Below are 9,978 nucleotides of genomic sequence, written 5' to 3' on the forward strand. Positions count from 1 at the left end.
AGGGCATATTTACAAAATAAAGTGTTACTCATTTAAATATGAGGTGTGTTAGAATTCCTGAAATTCTCTGGTCCTGAGAGTGAAGGAGGCTGGATCCTTAAATACGTTTAATGTGGAATTAGTTAAATCTCTGAGAGATTGAGGAGTTAGGTGTCCTGGGGAAATGGCACAGAAGAGAATTTAAGGGCGAATATTTTTTTTAAATTTAGAGGTACAGCATAGTTACAGGCCCTTCCGGCCCAACAAGCCCACACCGCCAAATGAGATCAATTAACCTACTAGCACGTACATCTTTGGACTGTGGGAGGAAACCCACACAGTCACAGGAAGACTGAAAATCCTTACAGACAGTGGCGGGAATTGAACCTGGCTCGTTTGACGCTGTCAAGTCATGTCAAATTTATTTATAAAGCACATTTAAAAACAACCCATGTTGACCAAAAGTGCTGTATAAACCATAACAGGTAGCTAAAAATCACAAATACAACATAGACATAAACAACAAGGCACGCAGCTTATAGGCGCAAAATAAACAACACATGAGCCTAGGCACAAGCCAAAAATCAGCCGCATCAGGAAGATTCAAACGCTAGTGAATAAAGGTAAGCTTTGAACCTGGATTTAAGAGTTGATGTTGGGGAATGCTGTTCCACAGTCTGGGGGCTGCAACAGCAAAGGCGCGGTCACCCCTGAAGTTAAATTTAGATCGTGGGACAGCCTGGAGCCCCAAGTCAGCCGACCTGAGGGACCAGGAAGTAGAATAAAGGGTTATAAGGTCTGCGATACAGGAGGGGGCCGGCCCATTTAGGGTTTTATGAACAAACAGGAGAACCTTAAAAACAATTCTAAGCCGTACTGGCAGCCAGTGGAAAGAGGCCAGGTTAGGAGTAATATGGTCCCTCTTCCAGCCCCCTGTCAGGAGTCAGGCTGCAGCGTTCTGGACCAGTTGCAGACGAGACAGGGACGACTGACAAGTCCCAGTATACAGGGAGTTGGAACAGCCCAGACGGGAGATTATAAGGGCATGGATGACTTTCTCGAGATCTTTGAAAGAGAGAAACGGCTTGATTTTGGCAATAGCACAAAGTTGGAAAAAACTGGCTTTTACCACTGCATTAACTTGCTTGTCAAACTTAAAGGCGGAATCAAATATCACACCATGGGATTTAACATGGAGTTTGACAGGGGTGGACAGGTCACCAAGACTGCTGGAAATCACTTTGATGGAGTCAGGGGGTCCAAATAGGACAACTTCAGACTTGCCTTCATTCAGCTGTAAGAGGTTTTGTGGCATCCAACACTTTATGTCCTCAAGGCAATTCATGAGGCTTTGGTTTCAGGGGAGAGATAAAGCTGTCTGTCGTCAGAATAACAATGGAAGAAAATGCCATGTTTTTGAATGACTTGGCCGAGGGGAAGCAAGAAAAGAATGGGACCTAGGATGGAACCTTGTGGGACGCTGCAGGAGAAGCTAGCTGGGCAAGAGAAATATTTGCCTATGCTGACAGAGAAGCTGTAATAGTGTTATGCTTACTGTTAATCTCCTCCTCCCATGTTCCAGTTGTAATGTCTTCTCACGTCTCGATTTGGGCGTTGAGGTTATTGTTATAAACACAAGAGACTGCAGTTGCTGGAAATCTGGAGTACACATAGAAAATGCTGGAGGAACTCAGCAGGTCAGACAGCATCTGTGGAGAGGAATAAAGAGTTGATGTTTCAGGCTGAGACCCTGATGGTATTAACATTGATTTGTCTACATTCTGGTGATTTCTCCCCCTCCCCCTTCTCTCTTCTTCCGTTCCCCATTCTGGCTCTCCTTTTACCTCTCCTCTTCTCCTCACCTGCCCATCACACTGGAGCCCCTCCTCCTTCCCCTTCACCATTGGTTCTCTCTTCTCTCCTATCAGATTCCTTCTTCTTCAGCCCTTTACCTTCTCCACCTATCACCTCCCAGCTTCTCACTTATCCCCCTCTCCTCCACCCACCTACCTTACCTTTCACCTGGATTCACCTGTCACCTGCCGGTTTGGATTCCTTCCCCTCCCCCTTCCTTTCTTACTCAAGGTTATAGTTACCACGGGTTATGTTGGCATTGATGGTGAAGCCCAGAGCATCACACGCAAATGCTCAGCAGGTCAGGCAGCGTCTGTGGAGATGAACAAACAGTCGCCGTATCGGGTTGACGCTCTTCTTCAGGACTTGCCCACTCAGGCATCCAAGACGTAGACCTTAATCCTCTGTGGCTGTTGTGCAACTTACGGTTTGATTGAAAAGGAAGTGATTTAAGAGTTAATTCTTTTGCTTACAGAGACATCCAAACAAGGAAACTTCTGGAAACTACAGGCATAGGAACTTGGCATGTCAGGCAGTGGAGAGAAACAGACAGTCGACCTCGTATCAAGACCCTTTATCAGGACTGGAAGGAAAGAGGGGAGATGGCCAGGGGAGATGCAGCAAGATGGATCGACTTCAGGGGCTGAAGGGCAGATGAGCTCTGATTTTTTTTTAAACAGCTGCGCGGACCAACCATTGATACGAGCAGGAGATTTTTACATGGCCTGAAGACTACGTAGCACTTTCTATTAGCGTTAAATAAAAGAAAATACCGGGAGCGTGGCAAAGAAGGGTATGCGCGTGGGAGCATTTCAGCTACTGTGTGGCCGCGCACTCACACGTCTTGGAGGGGGCAGTGTAGGTGAGATTAGTAATTGCTTGCTGTTCATTTTGAGGCTGGTTTATACTACGAAGTCCCAGCTGATAAATAGGAACTGTGTTGTTCATGAACTACTGCCTAACGGTGTACTCACATACTGGAAGAGAGCAATGAAAATGGTCTAGTAAGAAAAGTGTTGTCCCTGGAACTGAATCAGAGTTACCTGTTGGCTGAGGTATCTACACGGATGTAGATCTTGACACAATCACACTACTGTCACAGTTGTCTTACCGAATTAATGATGAGGAGTCTAAGGGCAGAGGACCCAGCCTCTGTATCCTTTTAGAATGAAGATGAGGAGGAATTCCTTGAGCCAGAGAATGGTGAATCTGTGGAATTCATTGCTAGAGGTGGCTGTGGAGAACAAGTCATTGGGTATATTTAAGGCAGAGGGTGGTCAATTCTCGATTAGTCAGGGCATGAAGGGATAGGGGGAGAAGACGGCAGATTGGGGCTGAGAAGGAAAATGGATAAGCCATGATAAAATGCCAGGGCCAAACGGCCGAAGTCTGCTCCTATATCTTAAGGTGTTATGGTAAATGACAGAGGGACTGGGGGAAGGGTGTTTGGTAGTGGGGGTGGTATTAGTATTGGAATTAATGTTAATTTATGGTCACATCAATGAGGAATATGCTTGACGATACAACCGAAAGGAGACAGGCAATCATTCATCAAATAAACAATGTACCTTTCTTGTACAGTAACGTGCCAAAGTCTTAGGTATATATATGGGGTGCCTAAGACTTTGGCACGGTATTGTATTTGTCATTGTGGAGCAGACAGCGAGCTTGTAAATCTGGAAAGAGCAAAAGTGTTGGGAATGGCAAGGGTGGAGCGCCGCGGGAAGAGTGAGGGACTGGATAAACCTGGGTTGTTTTATCTGGAGCGTCGGAGGCTGAGGGGAGATCTGATAGAGGTTTATACGATTATGAGAGGCATAGAGAGAGTAGACAGTATCTGTTTCCAACGGTTGAAATGTCTAATACCAGAGGGCACGTATTGAATATGAGGGGGGTAGGTTCAAGTAAGATGTGAGGGAATGCACACAAAATGCTGGCAGAACGCAGCAGGCCAGGCAGCATCTATAGGAAGAAGCAGTGTTGACGTTTCGGGCCGAGACCCTTCGTCAGAGGTATATAAGCTCATGAGAGTTGTAAGTTGACTAGATTGTGAAAATCACTTCCGAATGGGAGCAGTAACAATCGAGGGATTCCATTACATCACCACAGATCGTGGGAGGTGGTTATCACATTTTCCTTTGACGGTTCCTTCTGCTAATTAGAAGGCGGTTTGGAGGGTGGGAGCTATTTAACAGTCTACCAGGAACCACCCAATCAGATAATGAGCTGCGAGCATGCAGCGTGTTTAATTGGCCAGGAGGATTGACGACTCTGGCAATAAGTAGAGACTGTCTGTTGAGGGGATGTGGTGAAGTCTCGAGGGGCATCTCCAGTGGAAACAGGCACAGGCTGGGAGCTGTTTACTGAGCCACGAGCAGCTGGGGAGAGCGATGCGGGAGGCTGGGCTGGGCAGGGCTGGCTGTTTTGGAAACATCATCTCCCTCGGCAGCAACCTCACTATCAACAGGTGCCTTCCGATCCACAACAATAGGAGCAGATAGCTCCGTGGTGGAAGTTCGGGGCAGTCTCTGCAGATTTACGAAGGGCAGGAGAGAAGGGAGAGGATGTCCCTGCACTATGCCAGAATGAGTCAGCACAGATGTGGGCTTGCTTCAACAAGAGCAATTCAGAGATGCTCTTCTGCACAACACCGCTGTAATGCCTGGTTATTTGAGTTACTGTCACCCTTCTGTCGGCTTGAACCAGTCTGGCCATTCTCCTCCGACCTCTCTCATTTCCCACAGAACTGCTGCTCACTGGATGGTTTTTGTTTCTCGTGCCATTCTCTGTAAACTCCTGAGACTGTTGTGCGTGAAAATCCCAAGAGATTCTGAGATACCAAACCAACAATCACTCCACGGTTTGGTCTGAACAACAACTGAACCTCCTGACCATGTCTGCATGCTTTTATGCCTTGAGTTGCTGGCACCTGATTGGCTGATTAGATATTTGCATTAATGAGCAGGTGTACAGGTGTATCTAATAAAGTGGCCACTGAGCGTACAAATTTCAATAAGAAATATAATATATATTTCTTATTGTAAATTATAATTTTTATAAAGTCTTGCATTGTACAGCTGCCACAAGAAAACAACTTTCATGATATAAAGTACTTTTACAAAAGACGTATAAAGATATATATATATATATATATATATATATAGAGAGCTAGTGTGTTGGCGCATGACCAAGTGGTTAAGGCGTTTGTCTAGTTATCTGAAGGTCACTAGTTTGAGCCTTGGCTGAGGCTGCGTGTGTGTCCTTGAGCAAGGCACTTAACAACACATTGCTCTGCGACAACACCGGTACCAAGCTGTATCGGTCCTAGTGCCCTTCCCTTGGACAACATCGGTGGTGTGGAGAGGGGAGACTTGCAGCTTGGGCAACTGCCGGTCTTCCATTAAAAAAAAACCTGGAAACTTTCCAAGGCACAAATCCATGGTATATCGAGACTAATGGAGGCCTACCTAGTGTGCTTAATATTTCTGCATAATACTGTAGTCATTTTATATATTGCACTGTACTGTTGCTACATAAAAAACAAATTTCACGACATATGTGAGTGCTAATAAACTTGATTCTGATATGGGTCTCTATTGTGGACTGAGAGTGGGAAGGGGGCAGGGAGAGGGGAATCATGATTGGGAAAAGAGGACGGGGAGGGAGTGGGGAGCACCAGAGAGACACTCTGTAATGATCAATGAACCAATTGTTTGGAATGAAATGATCTTGCCCGCTGTATCAGGGCTAGGGGTGTCCAACCCGTCGCCCTTTAGTGCCCCTCTGCCCCCTGTCCAACACCCCTCCCACGGTGCTTCACCCTCACCATTTCCAACATCCTTTGCTCCTGCCAAACTCACTCTCCACTCCAGGTTGGCAAGTACAGTACTGTGCGAGAGTCTCCGGCACCCGAACTATAAACTGTGTGTGTGCCGAAGACTTTTGCAATAGTACTGTACGTCAGTGATATTAAACTTGACTCTGGCTGTTTTGTTGTTTCTTTCCCACTGAGGTCATGAACTCACCAAAATCCACAGTCTGAATGTCCCAGACTTACATTCCTTGATGCCACAAATCCTGAGTCAGCTGACAGACACTTGACTTAACCAGTTCCATATGGTTACCTAATTAAATGGGAGACTGGTAAGTAAGTGGCAGTACTTTTTTAGCAATCCTCTGGGCCTTACGGTGGATAGAAGACTCTCGACCATGCAGGGCTATCATCTGTTCGGGTTCTGCTGCTGCCTTAGAGGCTATAAAAGGGAATAAATCAAAAGCTCGTCCTGACCTAGTTATTGAGATTCTCTTAGTTTTGTTTAGAATAGGGAAGATGGGTTGTGAAGTTAGATTTACATGGATGCCTGGGCATGAGGGGGCGGAGGGAAATTAAATTGTGGATGGCATTGCAAAGTCTTCCTCACAGAGTGGGCAAGTAGGAATTAAAATACCCCTGGGCAGAGCAGAATTGAGAAGTAGGATTAAAAAAAGGCAGAGAGAGGAAGTGGCAAGAAGATTGGAAAAATGAATTTAAGGGAAGGCATTTCTTTTCTAGTCACCCTCTAGTTAAAAAGGTCTCAGACTGTTACTCTTTAAATCATAGAGATACGGTGAAATTAACAAGACTAGGTTGGGGCATTGTGGGCTAAACTATTACTTAAAGATAATAGGAAGACATCCTACTGGATTATGTGACAGTGGTAGTCCAGAGACAGTTCAGCATGTTTTGCTAAGTTATAATCGATATAAAATTGAAAGAAGAATATTGTTCAAGAGACTGTCTGACTTAAGTGTGCTTTGTTTTTCTATTAAATCTTTGTCTGGCCACCAGAACCACCATCTGATTGAAAAATTTATTATTCTGTTTCTACGCGGGACTAGTTTATATTTGAGTTTCTTGAAATTTTGTAATGAATTGCACATCCTGCAGAGGGCAGTAATGTGCCTAGATGCGTCTAAATTGCCGTAAATAGAAGAGGAAGAAGAACTGGCAGTGCTCACTAGCTTCTAGCAACTGCAAATGAAAGCTGCAACGTTATGACAATTTAACAGCAAAGCTAAACTGCACCAAATAAATATTTAAAAGAAAATCACCTTTTTTTTGCATTCATTAAAATCCAGTCCTTCCCAGAAGGGAAAGGCCAGGCTAGGCTGTGACCCAGCTGAATGGTGGAGACCAATCTCCTGTTGTTAGGTTTTCACACGTGCTTGTGCCTGAGTTTACAAGGCATGCCTGCTGTTTCTTTAACTGACACAGGTTCCTGTTGATCACTGGCTGCTTAAACAGTGCACTCAAGGAACATATTGTATATTATTTTGGGAGAAACTAACATATCAGGACAGAACAGTAACCAATCCAAGCATAACTTTGCTAATTTGAACCTCTCTGATCAATTTCAATTCAATTCAAGTTTAATTGTTATTCAGCCATACATAAATATCCACAAATACAGCCAAATGAGACAACATTACTCCGGGGCCAAGGCGCAAAATCCGGTACCAACAGTCACACACGGCACAAAACACACATAGCACGTACAAGATAGCAAACACATGAAGGATATCAGTAAAATACAACACAAAAAAAGAGTCCTCACCCCGAGTCCGTGAGTGCAGCAGGAATCTGCAAGTTGAGCACAATACAGCTGGTCTTCTGCCGAGCGACCTTCTGTTCTGAGGCTGTGCTCTCTGGTTCTAGGCTCTCCCACTATTGGAAACATCCTCTCCAGGTCCAGTCTATTTGGGTCTTTCAATATTTGGTAGGTTTCAATGAGATCCCCCATCATTCTTCTAAACTCCAGCGAGTACAACCCCAGAGCCATCAAACGCTCCTCGTACATTAACCCATTCATTCCCAGGATCATTCTTGTGAACCTCCTCCCCCCACCCACCTCTTTATACTTGCCGTTTCCCTTCTTCCAGTCCAGATGAAGGATTTTGACCCAAAACATTGACTGCCCACTTTCCTCCACAGATGCTCCCTGATGCATTGAGCGCATTTACACAGCATCACCACAGGAAAGCAGCATCAGGGACTCCCACCACTCTTGACAAGCTCTCTTCTCACTGCTGCCATCAGGAAGGGGTACAGGAGCCTCAGGACGCACAGCACCTGGTTATTACCCCTCAACCATCAGGGGAAAACTTCACTTGCCCATCTTTGAAGTACTCCCTGAGCCTATGGATCTTACTTTCAAGGACTCGTCATCTCATGTTCTCGATATTTATTGCTTATTTATTTATGATTATTATTTCTCTCTCGTGTTGTATTAGAGTTTGGTTGAACACCCACATTGTGCGGTCTTTCATTGATTCTATTCTGATTATTATTCTATCATGGATTTATTGGGTATGCCTGCAAGAAAATGAATCTCAGGGTTGAATATGACAACATGAATGTACTTTGATAATAAATTTATTTTGAACTTTGAACCCACTGAATTCATCAGTAGGTTCGCGGTGGGTGGACACAGTGGGTAAATGCAGTGGTGTTTCCGACATTGCTGCCTCTCTCCCAGATGAGCTAAATCTTTTTTACGCTCGGTTCAATGTCGCCAACACTGAGTCCCCGAGGAGAGCTGCCGAGGTGACCTGCACCTTGGTCACCTCTGAGGCTGAAGTACGCTGGTGCTTCCAATGAGTGGACAGTCGCAAGGCCACAGGACCAGACAGCATCATAGGCTAGAAACTAAGGATGTGGGCAGCACAACTGGCAGGTATGTTTACAGACATTTTTAAACCCTCCCTCTTCCAGTGCAGAGTGCCTCCTGCTTCAAACTATTCACCATTGTCCCTGTACCTAACAAGGTAACATGTCTGAACAACTGGCGTCCTGTTGTTCTCACCTCAATAATAAGCAAATGCTTTGAGAGGCTGGTCAAGGACTACATCTGCTACCGCCCACACTGGACCCCCTACAGTTCACCTGCTGACACAACCGATCGACAGATGACACAATAGTCACAGCTCTACAAACCGTCCTTACACATCAGGAGAAGGATGCTTATTTGAGAATGCTGTTCTTGACTACAGTTCAGCATTCAACACCAAGAAGCTCAGAGACCTCTGCCTTCACCCTGCCTTGTGCAGCTGGATCCTGGACTTCCTGTCAGATCACTAGCAGGTGGTAAGAGTGGGCTCCCTCACCTCTGCCCCACTGACACTCAACACAGGTGCCCCTCAAGGCTGTGTCTTTAGTCCTGTCCTTTACTCTCCGTATACCCATGACTGCGTTGCCACCCACAGCTCCAATCTGCTAATTAAATTTGCTGATGATACTTCATTGATTGGCCTTATCTCAAATAATAATGAGTCAGCCTACAGAGAGAAGAAGTCAGAGAAGTCAAGAAAACAACCTCTCTCTCAATGTCGCAAAAACAAAGGAGCTGGTTGTGGATTACAGGAGGAATGGAGACAGGCTAACCCCTATTGACATCAGTGGATCTGGGGTGGAGAGGGTGAACAGCTTTAAGTTCCTCAGCATCCACATCACCGAGGATCTTACGTGGTCTGTACATATTGGCTGTGTGGTGAAAAAAACACGACAGCAACTCTTTCACCTCAGACGGTTGAAGAAGTTTGGTATGGACCCCCAGATTCTAAGAACTTTCTACAGTGGCACAATTGAGAGCATCCTGACTGGCTGCATCACTGCCTAGTATGGGAACTGTATCTCCCTTAATCGCAGGACTCTGCAGAGAGTGGTGCGGACAGCCCAGCGCATCTGAAGATGTGAACTTCCCACTATTCAGAACATTTACGGAGACAGGTGTGTAAAAAGGGCCCGAAGGATCACTGGGGACCCGAATCACCCTGACCACGAACTGTTCCAGCTGTTACCATCCTGGAAAAGGTAGCATAAAAGTCAGGCCATCAGACTGATTAATTCATACTGATACAATTTATTTCTGTTATATTGAGTGTCCTGTTGTACATACTATTTATTATAAATTACTATAAATTGCACATTTAGAGGGAGACGTAATGTAAAGATTTTTACTCCTCATGTATATGAAGGATGTAAGTAATAAAGTCAGTTCAATTCAATTCAGTTAGCTGTTCTAGATTTCAACATCTGCGGTATCTCGTGACTTCATAATTATCTGAGACAAACTTTGGCCATAGAAGTTGCCCTTTGCAAATAACAAG

At 45.1% G+C, this 9,978-nt stretch overlaps 1 long non-coding RNA gene across 1 annotated transcript; it reads right to left on the minus strand.

Moving 5' to 3' along the window:
• Positions 1-1,550: 1,550 nt before the first annotated feature.
• On the minus strand, positions 1,551-6,206 carry LOC132382761 (uncharacterized). Its single transcript, XR_009508454.1, has 3 exons — positions 5,859-6,206; positions 2,076-2,254; positions 1,551-1,688 (listed from the first exon to the last, which is right to left on the minus strand). It is a non-coding gene; the product is annotated as an uncharacterized LOC132382761 (long non-coding RNA).
• Between the last annotated feature and the right edge of the window lie 3,772 nt (positions 6,207-9,978).

The sequence above is a fragment of the Hypanus sabinus genome, chromosome 29, assembly GCF_030144855.1.
Source record: "Hypanus sabinus isolate sHypSab1 chromosome 29, sHypSab1.hap1, whole genome shotgun sequence".
Taxonomy (NCBI): Eukaryota; Metazoa; Chordata; class Chondrichthyes; order Myliobatiformes; family Dasyatidae; genus Hypanus; species Hypanus sabinus.